General features: G+C 50.8%; 1 protein-coding gene across 2 annotated transcripts in view; it reads left to right on the top strand.

The window, feature by feature from the left end:
* The window catches only part of HIVEP2 (HIVEP zinc finger 2), a 166,896-nt gene that overhangs the window by 66,137 nt on the left and 83,285 nt on the right, over positions 1 to 17,474 (top strand). The window contains exon 2 of one of the 2 annotated variants that reach the window (XM_061569468.1): positions 5,147 to 5,243. The exons of the other annotated variant lie outside the window; for it this stretch is intronic. The gene's annotated coding sequence lies outside the window, so the exon portion shown is untranslated. The remainder of the gene's footprint in view (positions 1 to 5,146; positions 5,244 to 17,474) is intronic. 2 annotated transcript variants of the gene reach the window in all.

The raw sequence follows: 17,474 nt of genomic DNA, 5'->3' as shown, positions 1-17,474 counted from the left end.
ACCGTATTGGGCATTTAAATACAGTACATTATTATGTTCAAACATACAAACCATCCAACTTACAAACGGGTTTCAGGAGCGAATCACGTTTATAAGTTGAGGACTGCCCGTATTGGGATTGCCCTGCAAATGGAATGCTCAGGCAGCATTCCCCCAGTGCGTAGAGAAGCCATACAGGAGTATGTTTGTAATTACCGAGGCACACGATGAGCCGAGGATGACCCCCGCTCCGTGTCTTGAGTGCCGCCGACACATACGGAGTGATGGACGGATGTCTGCCGCGGTTGCAGCGCTTCTGGGTCCAATTAACGGTGATCACTCGCTCAGTCCCGATCGATAGCCGCCATTCCCGGCAAGCCCCGCAGTCCGTAATAAAGACTGTCGTGTGACGTCTGCATGCACATTTCTTGCGTCTGTTAATGCCTATCAGTAACCACCCGGGTCTGTACAGGACTCCTTGCGAGAGAATAATCTATAATGTGTACGTTGTGCTTATATTCGTGTACAGGGGAGATATCCAGTCGTTGCTGCTTTATTGATCGTGAACAGAAGTGTTTCTCTGTGACGAGAGGCAAATGGAATCTCGTCAAGTTTGCCCATTTGTCGAAGGTGACCTGATGGCCTCCTCAAACCACTGCCGTCTGACGATCCTGAAAGGCCGCAATCCGCTCAGCACTTGCGCACGGGCCGATTTAATCGCTCTGCCTCCATAATGGACATCCTATTCTTGGTTCTTTCGGTAAAGTCGCATAGAAGGGAAATTATAAAATAATAAAAATAAAACATAATAAAATGAAATTCTCACGACTTTTCGGCCACAGCGCAAGCAGCCGTCCTCAGGTGAAGAAACAGAGCTGTCGGAAAGACAGAAACAGAGCTGTCTTCACCTGAGGACGGCTGCTTGTGGTGTGGCCGAAACGTCGTGAGAATTTCATTTTATTATGTTTTATTTTTATTATTTCCCTTCTACGTGACTTTACCGAAAGAACCAAGAATATGAATCCCTGCAGTCACGAAAGCTTTAAATCGAAATGGAAATCCTCTCGGGGGTGTTTCTTGCTTTGGCGATTATTCTTGACCATCTGCCAAAGCCCTGCTCGCTTTTCTTAAGGGATGTCCAGAGCATATTCAGAGACCCCTTGCCACCAGTGAACTGAACCTAGTAGTTACTGGAGTCATATGCAGCGAGACAACCATTTCCAATGTTGCTTCTCACCAAACGGTGGTGGCCGCGCTGCTCGTGGCCGGCAACCCAGCACAGTGCAGGCAGCAGCGAGGGTCAGTGGATCACCGCACAAATGTCGAGGAATTTCCTTCCAGTGGGTAGTCAAAGAGGTGCCATACCCCGGCTAGCCAGAATGAGGCGGCGCAGCAATGTGTGGACTCATTTCCACGTGTTCCTTCGTTATGGGATATAATGTTGTCACCTCGCACATGTGGGTTTTATCTGGGTGCCCCAGTTTCCTCCAATATCTGTAAACACTCATTCATTGACTGAAAACATCTTAATTCATGGAGGACCGCAGAGCTTAGGAAATTGTTGGCCTTGGCTCACTGCCTGGCTTCTCCCTTCTTTTTTGTCTGGTTCCTTACCAAATGTGAAATACGTTTTGCTTGAATGGTGCCGCTGGTATGTAAAAACTAAACTGATTGTACACCCCGTGTTACGATATCGCGAACTAGACACGGCCGCAATCCCACAGCAAATACAACAATAACAACCGCCATTCGCCACTAAGTGGCGGTGACGTCACCAAGGCACTTGTGCCAGGCTATTTGCACGCTGAGGCCACGTGAAGTGTCGAACACCCGCTGGCAGGAGGTCACGGGGCAGACTAAGGTGCCATGGGTCGACTGACTGAGATGAATGGCCGATGCACCACCTGTGCCCCCTACTGTGCCAACTTGCTGTGCTTGAGCCACCCGGCACTCCGATCATTGTTGAGATCGTCGCTCCTCTGCCCTCCATTTTTGTTGGAGGGGGATTGCCTCCAACTGCCCAGTAGCGTCCTTCATGAGCCTGCTCCACAGAGGCCGATCTTGACACAGCTGGTACCAGTCATCGGCAAGTCTACTCAGCTCCACATTCTCTTGTATCACATCACTCCATCTCTTCTCTAGCCCATGCCGTGCCCGTTTAGGCCTCCTCTATCTGGCCGAAAAAAAGCTGTCTAGGCATGCGGTGGCTGGGCGTACGGGCGACATGACCCAGCCAACACAGCCTTGCCTGCCGGAGGAGCACACCGATGGGACCCGGTCCAGATCTTTCAAGGATTTTTGAGCTCACACAATCCAGCCTGGTTAAACCCTGGATGGATCGTAGGCAGGCCAGCCTAAATGTTTCCAACCGGCAAAGATGTTCCACTAGGGGGGCCTACGTTTTGCAAGCATAGAGAAGGGACCACGTAGGTTCCACACAGAATTATGCAACCGATAAAAAGATAAAGCCGCTCGACTGATTCGGAGTAAGACCTCTGCTAGTAATGAGCACACTGCCCAGGTATGGGAAACTCTCCAATCTCTCCACAACTGCCACAGCACCAATTGGGAGATGTGGGGGTGGAGTGTCTGGTGGTACAAAATACCCAGGCAGGTGCTTAGTTTTGGTGAGGCTGATGGTAAGACCCCACTTCTAAGTAGCATGCTCCAGGTTCATCAGCAGTGCCTCCAACTCCTCCTCTGAGTGAGCAGCAATTACCAGATCATCGGCAAACATAACATGGTTGACCAATAGCGAGCCATCCCTTGATCGCACCCGAGCATCGATCAGCCTCCCATTGTATCTGTACCAGATAGAAATTCCTTTGGTACAGCCATTGAAGGCTTTATGACCTACATGGCTGAAATAGATGTTAAATAATGTTGGGAGCCAGAGGACATCCCTGTCGCACCCCAATTTGAACAGGGAATGGCTCCGACTCCCGGCCACGTAGTTTTTACCCGGGCCCGCTCACCATCATGAAGGTTCTTAATCATCGTGAGCAGAGAGTCAGGAACTCCGAAAGCACGAAGAACAACCCAGAGCCCAGGCCTACTGATGGCATCATAGGCCTTGACCAGGTCAATAAAGTAGAGATGTAGGTCTTGTTGGAATTCCCTACACCTCTGCTGTAGCAGACGGACAGAAAATATGGCATCTGTGCAGGACCGCCCTTTCCTGAAACCACAATGGGGCTCCGCAAGCCTTTCCTCAGCTTGCCTGGCAAGGCGATGTTGAATAATCCTTGCCAGGACCTTTCCCGGCACACTGAGGAGTGAGATGCCCCTGTAGTTGTTAGTCTGTGCGGTCCTCCAGACTGTTATTATGATGTCATGTAGGGTAGTCTGTGCACAAACACCACCCTCCCTCAGCATTTCGCTTAGCAGATCGTCTCTGCCCAGTGTCTTTCCTGGTCTCAGACTCTGGATTGCCTTCAATACTTCCTCAAACACGTGTACACACACACACGGTCGCGATTGGCATTGCAAGCGTGGCGGTGGTGGTAAGAAAGCGTGGACATCAGACGAACAATCAGAATGAAGTCAATCCATTGTGAACGTGTTGAATAAAAGACATTGGCTTTGGCAATAATACTGATGGCACTAAGTACCCCCCCGCACCCATTCCACTCAGCGCCTGGGGCTGGGGGCTGAGCAGCCCCATTCAGTGGCCATCTCCTTGCTTTAGGAGGTCCTGGCTGAGTGAGATTTCTCTGCGCGTATTGGCACCGCGTTCGCGAGGATCGCAGGGGGTGTTCGGAGACATCTGTTGGTGATTTGCCAGTGCGGCTTGGGCGCGATCGGTGTGGCACAACACGCGCGGTATGTTTAAACATTGCATTGGGGATTTGTTTCTGTATTCACCAAATGGAAATCGTGCCGTGTTTTAAATGCGGTCGTTTAGTAATGTCTCTGATTAATGATATCCGTTATAAATACATTCTCCCTTCAGTGAATACTGTAGTCGCAGGGAACACCGTAGTATCTATCCTGGCTATTTTCCCCGCTCGGTAAGTCCTCCTCTGTCAGCGGCGTGACAGTTGTGTGAAAGTGCGAGTGGACGGTACTTGATTTGGATCCACATCCATCTCGTTCACTCGTGGACGTTTGACCGTCTGCGGTACTTCTCGTTCTCTCGTAAGGTTTTTGAAGAGCGACATCCAATGCACATAGTGCTTGTGGGTTTTGAGAAGATGATGTCTGCAGTCGCCAGATGGATTCCATTTGCACCGAGCGTACGTGTGACTGGCTGTGTGACGGGCGGCGGATCACGCTTCGCTGCAGTCACTATTAGACTCAGGTAGACTCACACAGCGACCCACAGACGAACATAGATACCCTCAGACTTGTACAACAAACCATACACCTCCCGTGTGTGTAGCTCGAGCGCAGTGGCTCGTTCAGTGCCGAGTCTGTGAGCTGGGAAGGAGGAAGCCAGCTTCCGCCTCTGTAGACTCTTCGGTGCCGTGCCTTGTTGGGGGAAATTATGCTGAGGGTACGTGGCCCGAGCCAAGCGTGGAGGGGAATGGGGGATGCGAGCTGCGGCCACGTCAGTGTGGCGCATCTTGAGAGCACCGCCGGCCGTACAACCAGACTTGCCCGGCGTCTGCAGACCTCTCCCATGGCCCGTGCAATCATTCACTTGGCTTTGCCAAATGGCAGTTGTCCAGAGGACAATCTAGCAGCCAGTACCCCAATGCCTCTGGAATAGGCTCGTTTGAGTCATTTGAATATGATCTAATCATAATGCTGCAATGTAATTTTCCAAAAAAAAGTTATACATCAAGGAGTTCCCAGCCGTGTGGTTAGGATTCACTCATCCCTGCTGCTTACCTGGGTTCACTGTCACCGTCACCACCACCCCCACCTCTTGAGGAGAGTGGCAGCTCCCACTACTCTATCCCAAACGAGGGGGGTAATAGGTCCATGATGAGTCACAGGGTGCAGAATGAAATCCCACAAAATTACATGTAAGTTTAGTCCGATAGCCTGTATGTCCTGCTCCTTTATATCATGACTGTGTGTGGGTGAGGTTTGGGACTGTGTGTGTGAGGGTTAAGACTGTGTGTGTGAGGGTTAAGACTGTGTGGAGGTGACCGTGTGGAGGTTGTGCTGACTGTGAGCCTTTGAGTGACCACGTGTGCCGCTTTGCTTGCTGCCTCTGCAGGCCTTGCTGTGCTGCGCCTCGCACTGCCACTTTGGGGCCTCGTGACTGCCTCCCAATCGATGGCCACCACTGCCGCCCACAGACGTCCGCCACAAGAGTAAGCGCACGTCCTCACCCCACTGTCTCTCTCCCTTGCCTCTGAGTGTTGGAGAGCCAAGCCACACCGGTGTGCTGTACTAGTAATGAATTGGCATGTTCTGTTTACTTTAAAAACCTTACTAATAGGTTGTGTCGGGTGGTGGCGGGTTTAATGACACATTTATATATTTATGTGATCTAACCCAAAAAAACCTGTATTATGGATGATATTGGTCGCGAAAGCCTACGTGTGTAAAGGAGTGTTCAGGAACATGACTTATTCACTTGAGTGGAATCAAACGACCTTCGCAAATTGCAAGGACGCGCAGCGATACACAGCGATACACAGCGATACACAGCGATACACAGAAACACGTGGTGACACACAGTGACATACATGAATACACTGACACACAAGGGCACACAGGAATACACAGGGACACAAAGGGACACAATGAAGCTTATTTTCCACATTTATGTTGGCACCCACATCTTGTTGTGAATGAGAATGTAACGGAGCATTGCCGATTGCTTAGAATCTCAAGATGATCATCTCAAATGCTTCGCGTTGTCGTCAGCACTTGTAGAGGATTAGGGCATGCACTGTGAGCGTTGAGGTTGGCACTTGGCATAGCGCACGTGTGGCTGGCGAAGGCAGCCGGGTGGCTCTGAGGTTGGAGCGTGGAGCTGGCACCGCTGAGACCCTGGGTTCCGAACCAGGTTTTCAGCCACCGCCTGTGATTATACCGGGTCCTCAAGTGCAGTGAGTTGATGGTCTCGGCCCGGTCACCAATTCTGAATAACAACCATCATGTCGGTTTGACGGTCATGCAATGAATGTGACTGGGTCGGCAGGGCGGGCGGGGAAAGTGCTGCCCCCTACTGTGTGGACCAAAGGTCATTTGTTTAGAACTGCTTTTTGTGTTTAGTTTGTGGTCTTTCCCGGTCGCCAACCGATTAGCATGGTTGGCTAGGTACGGTGCGAAAGTAGTTCAACATACATGAATACATACTTGAAGGGATCTCGGAGATAGCTGCGTGTTATCCGCTTCTGTGTGAGACAAGATGCATTGCTCTGCAAAAAGTCCGAGTGACGTGACGGCACAATCCGGGCAAAACTATTGAAAAAGCAAAACTTATAAAAGGTCTGGGGCGGCTCGGAGTGCTTTTGTTTCCCGAGTCCCCGTGTCGTAGTGTCATCACACTGTCAAGTGCTCGATTTAGGCTCCGTCGACCTGTGGGGAGGCCTAGGTCAGCCTTTGGACGTCTCCTGTTCCCACTGGCGTAATGCACGAGAGAACGATCGCGCGGCAAGTGCCAATCGTTGTCCCACTGTTCCCCACGGCTCACGGCGGTGCTGCCGCGGCCGGGCACACTTTCCACCCACGCGCCCTCGCCGGAGTCTCTGCCGATGGCGCATGGTCAGAGAGGACTCTCGCCCACCCCCGCCCTCCCCGTGCTGCCCCCAGCTCGGCTTTCGGTGCCCCCCCGCCGTCGCAGCCATGACACGGCCCCGGCGCGTGACAACACGGGGATCGGTTACGCCATGCGGCGCTGCTCGACGAGAAGCCTCCGCGGAGCTAACGCCGCTCGGAGAAGGCCGATGATGCGGGGCCGTCGCCCGCCACTTGCCCCGCAGCGCGCTGTGCCACGTGGCAGCAGATGGCATTCAAACAGCACCGTGGTTCACTCCACGTTGTTTATGGTGCCACGCATCATTTGCTGTGCATACCGGCTTCGGAAATGACATGAGTCCTTTTTTTGGCGCGAGCCCCGGTGGCCTCACTGGGGCTCTTGGGGACTATTTTTCAAACAGCGTCTTAAATTGCGATATTTGGCCAGATCGTGAATGGGTGTTGTTTTTGCTGTTGCTGTATGTGGGAATAAACCAGAGAACTGAGAGAAAATTCATACGGGGACCAGGTGCGATCTGTCAAACCTCCACTGGGGGATAAAATAGAAGGATTTCTTCAACCCGCTGGCAAGCATGGTGAAGTATGGCCAAACAATCCCCATGATGAACATGGCATGAAGAAGCATTCATCCAGTTACAGTTTGAAAACAAATCTTAACATCATCACAACAGAGCACTTGACGGTGACATCGTCCACACGTGCGATGTGCACCTTGTGAAGCATCATTAAGTCTCACGACTCTTTTCCAGAAAGGTTTTGCTGCATTGAGATGTTTGGTCGGTTCCAGTGATGAGAGTTTGGCTTCTCATGGGAGGAGAACGTGGGTGGGGGGGGGGAGACCGGAGAACCCAGATAAAACCCCCCATGCATTGGAAGGGGAGACATGCGAAGGTGCGCACAAGAATCTACGGCTGTGCTGCCCTCTCCTGACCACCTCGCAGCCCAACCGCATGGCTCCTGCTGCTCTCGAGCAGGCTCAGCCTGGCTGTTAACGTTAACTCTCAATGTCTTCTATCCGGGGTGGGAGGGGAGTGGATAAACGTCAACCCCGCCCCCCTATTGTGAGTGCCAGCTAAAAGAGCAGTCCCAGAGATTCAAAAAGTAAAGCGAGGAAAATCCCAGCATCCTACTCTCACCGGATCTCACCCTGCATGCAAGGATCTGTCTGCAGTGCTAGAGTGCGTTTGTGACAAATCTAATTTTGGTATGGCATGGACACTCCTCACATTGAGTTTGTGAGTTCAATTCCTGGCCATAGTAGATTCGTCTTCATCGGAAGGCATCGGGAAAAAATTGTCCTTTGGACGGCATAATTTTATGGATAAGATGAGCGTGGCATTGTCGGTGCTGGTGTCACTCTGGCACGCGTTTGGCGGCATCGGAAGCTGATTCTCGTCATGCTCGTGAATCTCGGCCCCTGCTTAAGTCATGCTTAACGTAGGCGCAGCTTTCAGTGGCCTTCATGCGATGTCTGCGCAGCGTCATCTCTGCGTCAATTGCTGTGATAGGCGGGTGTCCACGACGCTCCCCCGCCCACGGTGTGCATTCGCGTTCAGAGATGCTGCGAAGGGATCTGTGCATCAGGTGGATTGATGATCCAGCACTCCGCTCACCACCTCCTTATAATTATTCTATCACTACTACCATGGCTCTTGTTCCGGTGAACTTTACTCCAACCACGTGGAGGACTCAATCTGCCAGACACTCACCGTTTCGTCTCATTCAGCACATGGCATTCTACCACCATGCTGCGGGTCACATCAACACACTCACTCACTAAAATCCACTCATTCATTCATTCACCCACCCACTCACACACCCACTCACCACACTGCAGGTCACCCCAATTCTCTCTCTCCTTGTTCGCTTGCACTGCTCCACTTGGGAATTCCCTCCTCCCATCATCTTATTTGCCCAAGCTCTCACAGTAATAACCTTTCTCAATTTAAGAAACGCTTTACACTAGTATTCATTTTGACTTCGATCATGTGTTGTCACTGGCCACTTGATGTTTTGGGCCTTTGTGCTCAACAACCCAACACGCGACGATCCCCCGGCTTGGCACTGCGCGTTTCCATATGACGAGATGGGCCGTGTGTGCAGAGTACCTGGGTCCTAACGTGAGCCCAGGCTGGCTCAGAACGAGCTGCGGCTGGCTCGGGGTGAGCCCTGTTGCATAATTTACCAAGTTGTGGCAGCACGCTGCCCCATAGTATTTGTAACAGTAGCGGACTGTATTGTTAAATACATTGTTTGTAACAATTAGAATCTTATTGGTAATGCTCACAATATTTTGCACGATCATAAAATAAACAAAACTGTGAGTCGTGAAACGCAGGCCCAGAACATCAAGGGGCCAGTAACAAACAGCGCTATCAAGGTTGTAATGGATAAGAGTTTACGTGTTTCAATGAAATGTATTTTGTAAGTGTGGATTGTGCGCTTAAAATACTGCAGAATCACCTATTTGTGAGAGCACCGACCTCCCAACACGCGCTCTGAGTTGCTCTCGCCACCTCTTCACAGCTCTGTTGCTTCTGCCTCTTTTCGTCGGTCACGGCCAATGCGTGAAGTGTTGGCATTTTCTGAAGTCTTTGCACTCGCAAAGCGTCGTGAATTTCTCTGTGGAAACGTGGAGGCGGCGCTAAAGAGGGGGGGACGTTTTCTCTGAAAGGTCTTACAGAAAATCTCCCAATGCTTCGGAGTGGGGCAGTGGTGCAATGGCACAGTGGCGGTGCAGTGGTGGTAGTGTCGGTGCAGCTGCCCAGTGACACGTTCACGCAGTGGCATGGGGGTGGTGGAGTTGTATGGTGGAATGGTGGCGGTGTGGCACGATGGCACGGTAGCGTGGTGTCACACGAGAGTGGCAGCCACCATGAGGTGTCGATGGTCCAATAGTGCGGCATTTCCTCGGCTCATGCTGGGGCTCCCCTCTCCTCGAGTCGCACACGTGTTGTGTGTGTGGTTGTGCGTGTCACGCTGTAGTGGCACGTGGCGCCGTTGCGAAAGCTGTCGAGGAGGGCGAGTGTGTTGAGCGGTGTCACACGCAGTGCCGGAGTGAAGCTGGAGTGATGCTGCTGTGGGTCCCCGTGCGTGTGTTCCGTGTCGTCACCGTGGGGAGCCCCATGGGGGAGCGCACGCTGCCGCGTGACTTGGGGCTCCCTCGATGCCGGCACGGAAAAATACATTCTGCTGCTCTCCATCCCCGCGTGTGGAAGTCCGCGACGAACTCCAAACATTGCACTTCCATCCAGCCCTTTTGGTCATCTCTGTATATATAAAAGGGAAATTTGTGATTATGTGTCTGTTCAAAATGTTTAGCATACTTCCCGACATGCAACAAACTTGACATTTGGCATGTGGGTAGCTTCCAGACTGTACACAATGCAAAAAGTATAAAAATAGACTTTTGTATTTTGGGCAGGGGGGGGGGGGAAATGACCATGAAGTGTGTGGCGTCAACCCGCATACAGGACTGGCGAGAATCGAAAGCTGGTGAGCGTTTGTGGTATCGATTAAACGGGAATAGGCCAATTCTAAGGAAATCTCCAACCTTCGATTCCTTTGTGCGATTTAAAGAATCGAATCTTGGCGCGCGAGTGTAAGTTTTTTTTTCCACCGCACGTTGGGTTTTATTTTAATTTTAATTAATGAGGTAATGATCAAAGTTTTCTTTTCAATTGTATATGTTACTAGCATAAGTACCCGGCGTTGCCCGGGTGAAAAATATATTTCTTAATAACCTTACATATATACACAGATGGGCTGCTACCCCTGCCCCCCCAGCCACGATCTCCTCGGCCGCTGTGCAGTAATATGTACGGCCTATAGTGTGGTGGGGTGTCGAGGCCTAGTACCGTGCAGAGCCTCCGGCCTCGCCTAAATTGCCCACCCGGCTGAGGCTGGGTACGGGTGCCGTTCCCCCCCCCCCCCCCCCGCGCTACAATAATACTGTCTAATCGCTATAATTTTATTATCTACCGACCCTATAATAGTAATTGCACACATTGGGGTGGGGGGGGAGTGAAGAGGACGTGAAACTTTGATGAATTTACCTCAGAGTCGCGTGTTAATGCGTGCGCATATTTTTAACGGGAATTAAAAATGGCGTTCACCCCGCAGCGAATGCGTCGCTACCCGTTGCCAGGGGCAACCGCCGTCCAATGAAACTGCGTATGGTCCGGTGACACACAGACAGACAGACAGATTTGCGATTTTATATATATAGATGTTTTTAAGTTTTTAGAAGTTTAAAATATGTTTTTCATCCGGGCAACGCCGGGTACTTCCCGCTAGTTTCCAGATAAGCCGATCATGGAAAACAGGAGTTTCAGAGGATAACGAAATGATTTTTATTTCCATCACATGCAGTTGTCGTTAGGTTTGAGGGACCCAGTTCCATGCTCAACTCTGCAGACAGCAGCGGCCAAAGCCTCTGCATCCTTGGTGCATTCTTCACAAGCAACTTGTTCATGGGAGGAGATACTGTTGCTTAAGTGCTTTAAAAATATGATCGCAGTTGATCCAATGAGATGTCACGAGCCCTTAGAATCGCTTGCATAGACAGTGACCTCTTATGCTAGGGAACGGCTCGCAGAAGCAGATACCGTTGAGCAGTACTTTATTTTGCGTTGCGTTTTGTCAGTTTGGTTATTCAGGTCACTTTTGCAGATGAGACTCCTATCCTGGTCTCGAATTTTCACCCAGTTAGGAAAACAAATTTGACTTGACCTAGCCCGGAAGGAGTAGACTGGAGAATATACGCAGGTTAGCAACGTCATCCACACTATGAAGGAAAGTGAGTGGGCCCTGGGCAGGACACAGCTAAAGCCGACAATGGCCGAAGATCAAGAATAATAATGGAGTGGCAGCCCATGTATGGAACGCATCCAAAAGGATGTCGACAGAGGAGATGGAGTGACAAAATAAGTTTGTACCGCAGGTGCTGGATGGACTGTTGCATTGCAGAATTGTGAGACATGGCAGCTGCTTTGGGAGGCATAATCCAGCAGTGGATTGACCATGGCTTTGTCCTTCGCTCTTCGGGAATGTTGCGGTGAGAGCTGCGCCGGACGCTGCGTGTGGCTGCGAGCCACGGGAGTCTCCGGACATGGCCCTCGCTCTCGCACGGCCCATCCCGTCACAGCTGTTGGTCACACGGGGTCTCTAGGGATGCGTAGCCTGCGAACAAGTGGTTCCGTCCACGTTGCGCAGAGCAACACCGTCTCACAGGCACGGCTTTCCATGCATGATGGCACCTTTCGTAAACCACGACCCTAAAAACAAATTAGAGTGATTTCTTCACAAATTTGTATTGAGGCTCATTGGGGCAGTGCTGGGATGGCGTGGGCACGATACCTGAAGCAGGAAGGAGCCCGGATTGTGAATGACTATTCACTCTCAATGTCTATGGTTTTGCCAGCTGATTTTGCATAAGCCGGCCCATTCCAAAATTGGAAATTCATCAGGGACGGATTCTACTTTTGCTTGCCCAGACTCTGGATAAGGCTGCACCAGTGTAATGGGCTGGATTGGCCAAGGCTTGGGTGGAGCATGAAGTGGGAGCCACGATGCGGCTTTCTGGCCAGGCCCTCCAAGCCCGCCAACCACTTTGAGATCCTTCACCGGCCGCCCACCTCGTGGGCAGTGCAGCAGCAGACAGGTGTGTGACACACGGTCGTTGTAATTTTCTCATGACGTACAATACACACGTCAATGGCGAAAGTGCAGTTTGGTGGTTATTTTTTCATCAACTACATATAGACCACGGACAGGTACTGTGCCAGCAAGCATGGTGGCTGATTCCTGGATTGGAATCGCTATGGCTACCACCATCGTCACCTAGACCCAGACCTTCACAAACTCAATTGAGCCTACATTATTGTTTTGTCGAGCATAAATACAGTATGTGTACAATGGTCCAAATACAGTACATGTACAATTGTGCAAATACTGTATGTGCAAAATTGAAACCAGAAGTAAACAGCCTCCTTGGAGTACTTCTAGACCCGCGGGCGGTGGTGTCCACGCTGCGGCACGTGTCTGTCTGTAGTCCACCATTGTTTAGGCAGCGAGTATTGGTGGATCACTGGGTTGTGAAACCCATTTTTGCAGTGGTCCGACAAGAGAGGATGTGACTCACTGATACACATGGAGATACACATGAATGAGAGGAGGAGGCAAACGGTAGATGAGAGTCCAAGCGACAACACTTGCACATCAGTGGTCACACGTTGCAGGCATTATGACCGCCGTGTGATGTCGCGGCACCACGAGATGGGGTGTGCGCTGGAGAACTCTCACCACGGCTAATAATCGCAATTCATCTGAGGGTTCTAGATGATCTGTAAACCGGAATTTAAACAAACTGTACTTAACAATCTAGAGTCATCGCACCTCCGATTGGCACGGCTGGCTACGTACGCTGCGAAAGAAGTTCAACATACATACATTTAGCTCACTTAAGACCCCTAAATTGGGATTTGACGCTTCTTGTCCATGTATGCAGAACTCTTATTTATCTAATTGGATGCCTTCCAAAGTGCATTAGTGTGTGGGGTGATGGTGTGAGTGGTTGCACAGTAGAATTGAAGAGCAGACTCATGGGACATTTGCATCTCAAGGTTTCTTAATCACAATCTTATTATTCTGCTTGTTTTCTCAGGAAAGCATATCTGAGTCTCAAACCTCCTTTTCAGGAGGGACCTGCCAAGTTTGCGCAGTAGAGAGGACAATGTTGCTGCTGTGCGTAATCCCAATTGAGTAATTGGCAGTGTAATTTTTTTGCTTTGGAATGTTTGCTCAATGCCAATTACATTTGTATGGTTTCTTAGCTATGGGAGGAAGCTGCAGGAGACACATGCAGTACAGTGGGAAACATACAAACTCCACGTAGAAAAGCACCCAAGTTGAGACTCCAACCCAGGACCGCCTTGCTGTGAGACACGAGTGTTTAGCACTGCGCCACCCTGCCAGCCCTCTGTAAAGCCCGTTTTAGTCAGTGCATTACAATAATTTGTACACAATCGTAGCGAAGAGAGAGAGAGATAGCTACGGAATGTTGCACGAGCATGAACGAGCCATTACGAGTTCTCGCGTGAGCCGTCGTGATCTGGCGGCTGTTCAAGCACTGGGAGACGAGTTTTCTCATGAGCATCCCCCCCGCTCAGAGAGCCCCCTGTCCTCAATCGACCCTCAGTGCACGTACCCCCCCCCCTGCTCTTCACATGTCAACAGCGCCCGGCCGCGGCAATGCCGGTGGATTGCTATTGACTGGAGTTACATGTGCACATAGCTCTCTCAGTTTGGCTACTATGTGAGTTTCGTAGCCATGGTTATCATTGAGCGGCAGGGTGGAACAAGGGTATTGCTTGTGCCTCACAGCAGAGGAAGGCTGGGTTATATTCCTGACTGCAGGTTCTTTGTGGTTTCCTCCCATCTGGCGTTGGCCAAACATTCCCAATACTGAAAAAAATTACTCAATTGAAGTAACTCGCACAAGAACTGACAATAACATTGCCCCCCTGCCCTCTCCTGAAAATGAGCTTTGAGATTCAGTGAGGCTGTCTTGGTTTAACGAGTGTAGTAGTGTAGTGACTTTGTTGGTGTCACTATGGTGCTTAGCGCCAGCTACTGTCGCAGGAGTGCAGACACGTCGGGAGTCCTCTCTGCCACCAGACCATTGGTTGACATGGAAGCTGGCCATAGGGGGCATGGTTCTGGTGAGCGTTGGAGGAGAGCAAATGAGGACATGCTACTCCGTGTAAACCCGAAAGGGCACGTGACCGAGACAGGGTAGCGAGGGGGCCGAAGGGGACTTGAGGGACACGTGACGTGGAGCCGAGAGCCTTCTGGCAAGATCCAGAAGGGGGCGTGGCCGAAGGCGGGGCGAGGCCGCGCTTGGGGTGGATAAAGGGGAAGCCCCGAGAGCAATCGAGGCTCGTCTGCGGAATCAACCCTGGGTGCTACGTCTTCGGTCTTCGCTCGGCATCGTGGGTCAGGCAGCGTGTGTGCTGGCTGACTCGTTCGTGTAGTTAACCCGCTGCTCACATAGTTAACCGTGTAGCTATCACCTAGCAGTAGAACCAGTGTACGTTTAGTTAGTTACCCTGTTGGGGAGTTGTAAGAAACGTGTTGCCTCCAAGTTAAAGTGTGTGTCTCCATGGTCAACACTGCAGTAATAATAATACAATCCGTAATTGTTGTTGGCAGCCAGGAGGTTGGTTGCAGCAGTTCCATGAGATTGGAATGTGACCTGGGGCTGCAGCCATCCCTGATGAAAATCCAGCCCCTCTCACGAGAGAGGCCGCGGGCCTGCGGGGACGGGCCTAAAATAACATGGCTGCCTCGGTGGCTTAATTAATGTTCACGACAAAAATACATTCTAATTGTGTTATTCACACCTAATGTATTACCCTTGACTTTGAGATGTGTTGTATAAGCACACAAACCCTCGTGGTAAATTTAGCCAGTCTTTTGGCAGAATGTTTTCTTTGTTAATGTGCTGTTGGTGGCACTTTTTGAATTTTATTTTGGGCAAACGGCCATCCGAGCAGCAGTGACTCTCATCACCTGAAATAGCGGCTTTCGCTTTTTGTTTTGTGTGCACAAAAGGCACATTCCTCTTTTGCTGCTTACAGTGTCCGTATGTCACTAGCAATAGCCTCAGCATTTACAGCCTTGATCCGGTGGTGGACAATCCTCATTTCTGCGTTGGAGGGGTGCGTCTCAGAATCAGAATATTTATTTATACTGTACTGAAGAAATCCGATGGGCAATAAAGCTCTCTTTCACAGATTCCAGTAGGGGCGGGTAAGAACATTACAACAACAAACAATACAAAAACACGATAGTAGTACAAGGTACAAGAAAGGTAAACAAATCACCCAAACACATACAAGTAAAACTAAACCATTCCCATCCTACCAGGCAAAAAGCTCACTGAGATATATGTAGGACAATCAGTACTGACTTTCCCACAAAGTGGTGCTGCTAATTTTATCGACCCCTTGAAGGATGATGGGCCGAGTCAACCCCGTCCAGGATGTTGAACTCGCGACCTTCCGCTAAGCCAGCCGGTCGGATCTTAGGGGCAGTCGAACGTTATTTTAAAAAAATGGCGAAATGTTTGCTGTCGTTTCATGCTTCAATGGTTAAATCATTAAAACGGCCAAGGGGCCCCAGCGCAGTTGGCGCTGGCTGCGGGATGTTTGCGAATGTTGTTTTTGTGCGTTGTGGCTGTGCGGTGGAAGAAGGCGGGTGGCGGTGGGGGTGGCTCCGTTTATGGTGGGAGGAGGCGGTGGTGCCCTGGTGGCGTTTTTCGCCGTGATAAGCGGGCGGGCACGGCTCGCTCTGTATCGTTGCATCGCGCGTCCTATCTGCTGCCAGCGAGGTCCAGCGCTCCAGCCCTATAACCACAAACACATGGCCCCCTTTTTTAGGTTTAATTTGGTTTCATTTGACTTAAAATAACACATGTTTGCAACTGGCACCGGCGGTTTTATTACACCAACCCACAAATATGCGCGACGAGAAGACAAATATTGCCTTTGTAAGGAATGCAGAAAAATTAAGCGTACAGGGCGAACAAAAACCACCCCAATGTTTCTTCCACAGCATTTCCAGCTCCCACGCAAGCCCCTCGCCAACATCGAAGTCCCCTTTATTGTGCCACAGTTCCACCCCCCCGTCGTCCCCATTCCCTTGTATATATAAAAAAAGATCCAGTTAAAGCTTGCGGTAAGATTTTCCATTGAGTGTCGGTGAGAGCGGGAGGAAGTGTGCGGCCGTGGAATGGGCAGTGAGGCCTGGCGTTTGTCCAGGCAGTTTCCACTCGTCTGGCCGCCGGGAGAGGGGGAAGGGGGGGGCAGCGCCGGCACATGTGCGCACGCACGCAACGTGCGCCCTCCGCCGCCGGGAGCACGGCGCGTCGTCGATACTGGGGGCGGGGGCACGCATCCCCGCGGTGCTCACAACCGCTCGCCCGCCCTCGTGTGGGACCTCTCACTCCACACGCACCGCCCTGTCGTCGCTCCAATACTAGATAAGCTGCCTCCCCACAATGGGCGGGTCTTGGGCCTCATTTGACCATACTTCCCAACCCTGGTCAGCGAAGGTAGGGAGGGGAAAGTACAGCACATCAGTGGGTTTTTTTCTGCCCTGCCCTCTGCTGGCCACGTGTGATCCCGCGGCCTACAACGCCTGTCGTGCGTGGCGGTTGTCCAGCCAAGCACGATCCAGGCGCCTTCTTAGTATTCTGACTGATAGGGGTCTTCGGCTCATTCCTAAAACATGGGATGAATTGGCAACTGTGGGTGATTGAAGAGCCATTTATACTGGTAGGAACGAAGTGGACCAGACCACCAATAGATTAATGTGTCCGTCCGTCCGTCCGTGTATCAACATCGCCCCCTACTGCAAACACTTGGCATGACCCTGTCCGACAAGATGGCCGCCCGCTCCCCCTGCGATGTGAATTAAACAAGATGGCCGTCGCTTCCAGTGCATCACGGCAAAACTTTAAACTTCGCTTCAAAATTACTTTACTGAAACGCAGCACGTTTTTAAAAAAAATTACTTTACTGAAACGCGGCACGTTTTTTAACACAGAGACAAGAAACATTTATTAACAGAGACGACATACATTTAATCGCCTTATTTGTGCACGAAAAGCACGGCGCGAGGCCTAGTGCGGCAGGCTTCGCGAAGCCTAGTGCGGCAGGCTTATTAACACAGAGATGAAACAGCACGTTTATTAAAAAAAAATTACTTTACTGAAACGCAGCACGTTTTTTTAACACAGAGACAAGAAACATTTATTAACACAGAGACGAGAT

Source organism: Lethenteron reissneri, chromosome 43, assembly GCF_015708825.2.
Source record: "Lethenteron reissneri isolate LAM-NWPU_2019-01 chromosome 43, ASM1570882v1, whole genome shotgun sequence".
Taxonomy (NCBI): Eukaryota; Metazoa; Chordata; class Hyperoartia; order Petromyzontiformes; family Petromyzontidae; genus Lethenteron; species Lethenteron reissneri.
This window is presented reverse-complemented; position numbering and strand designations above follow the sequence as displayed.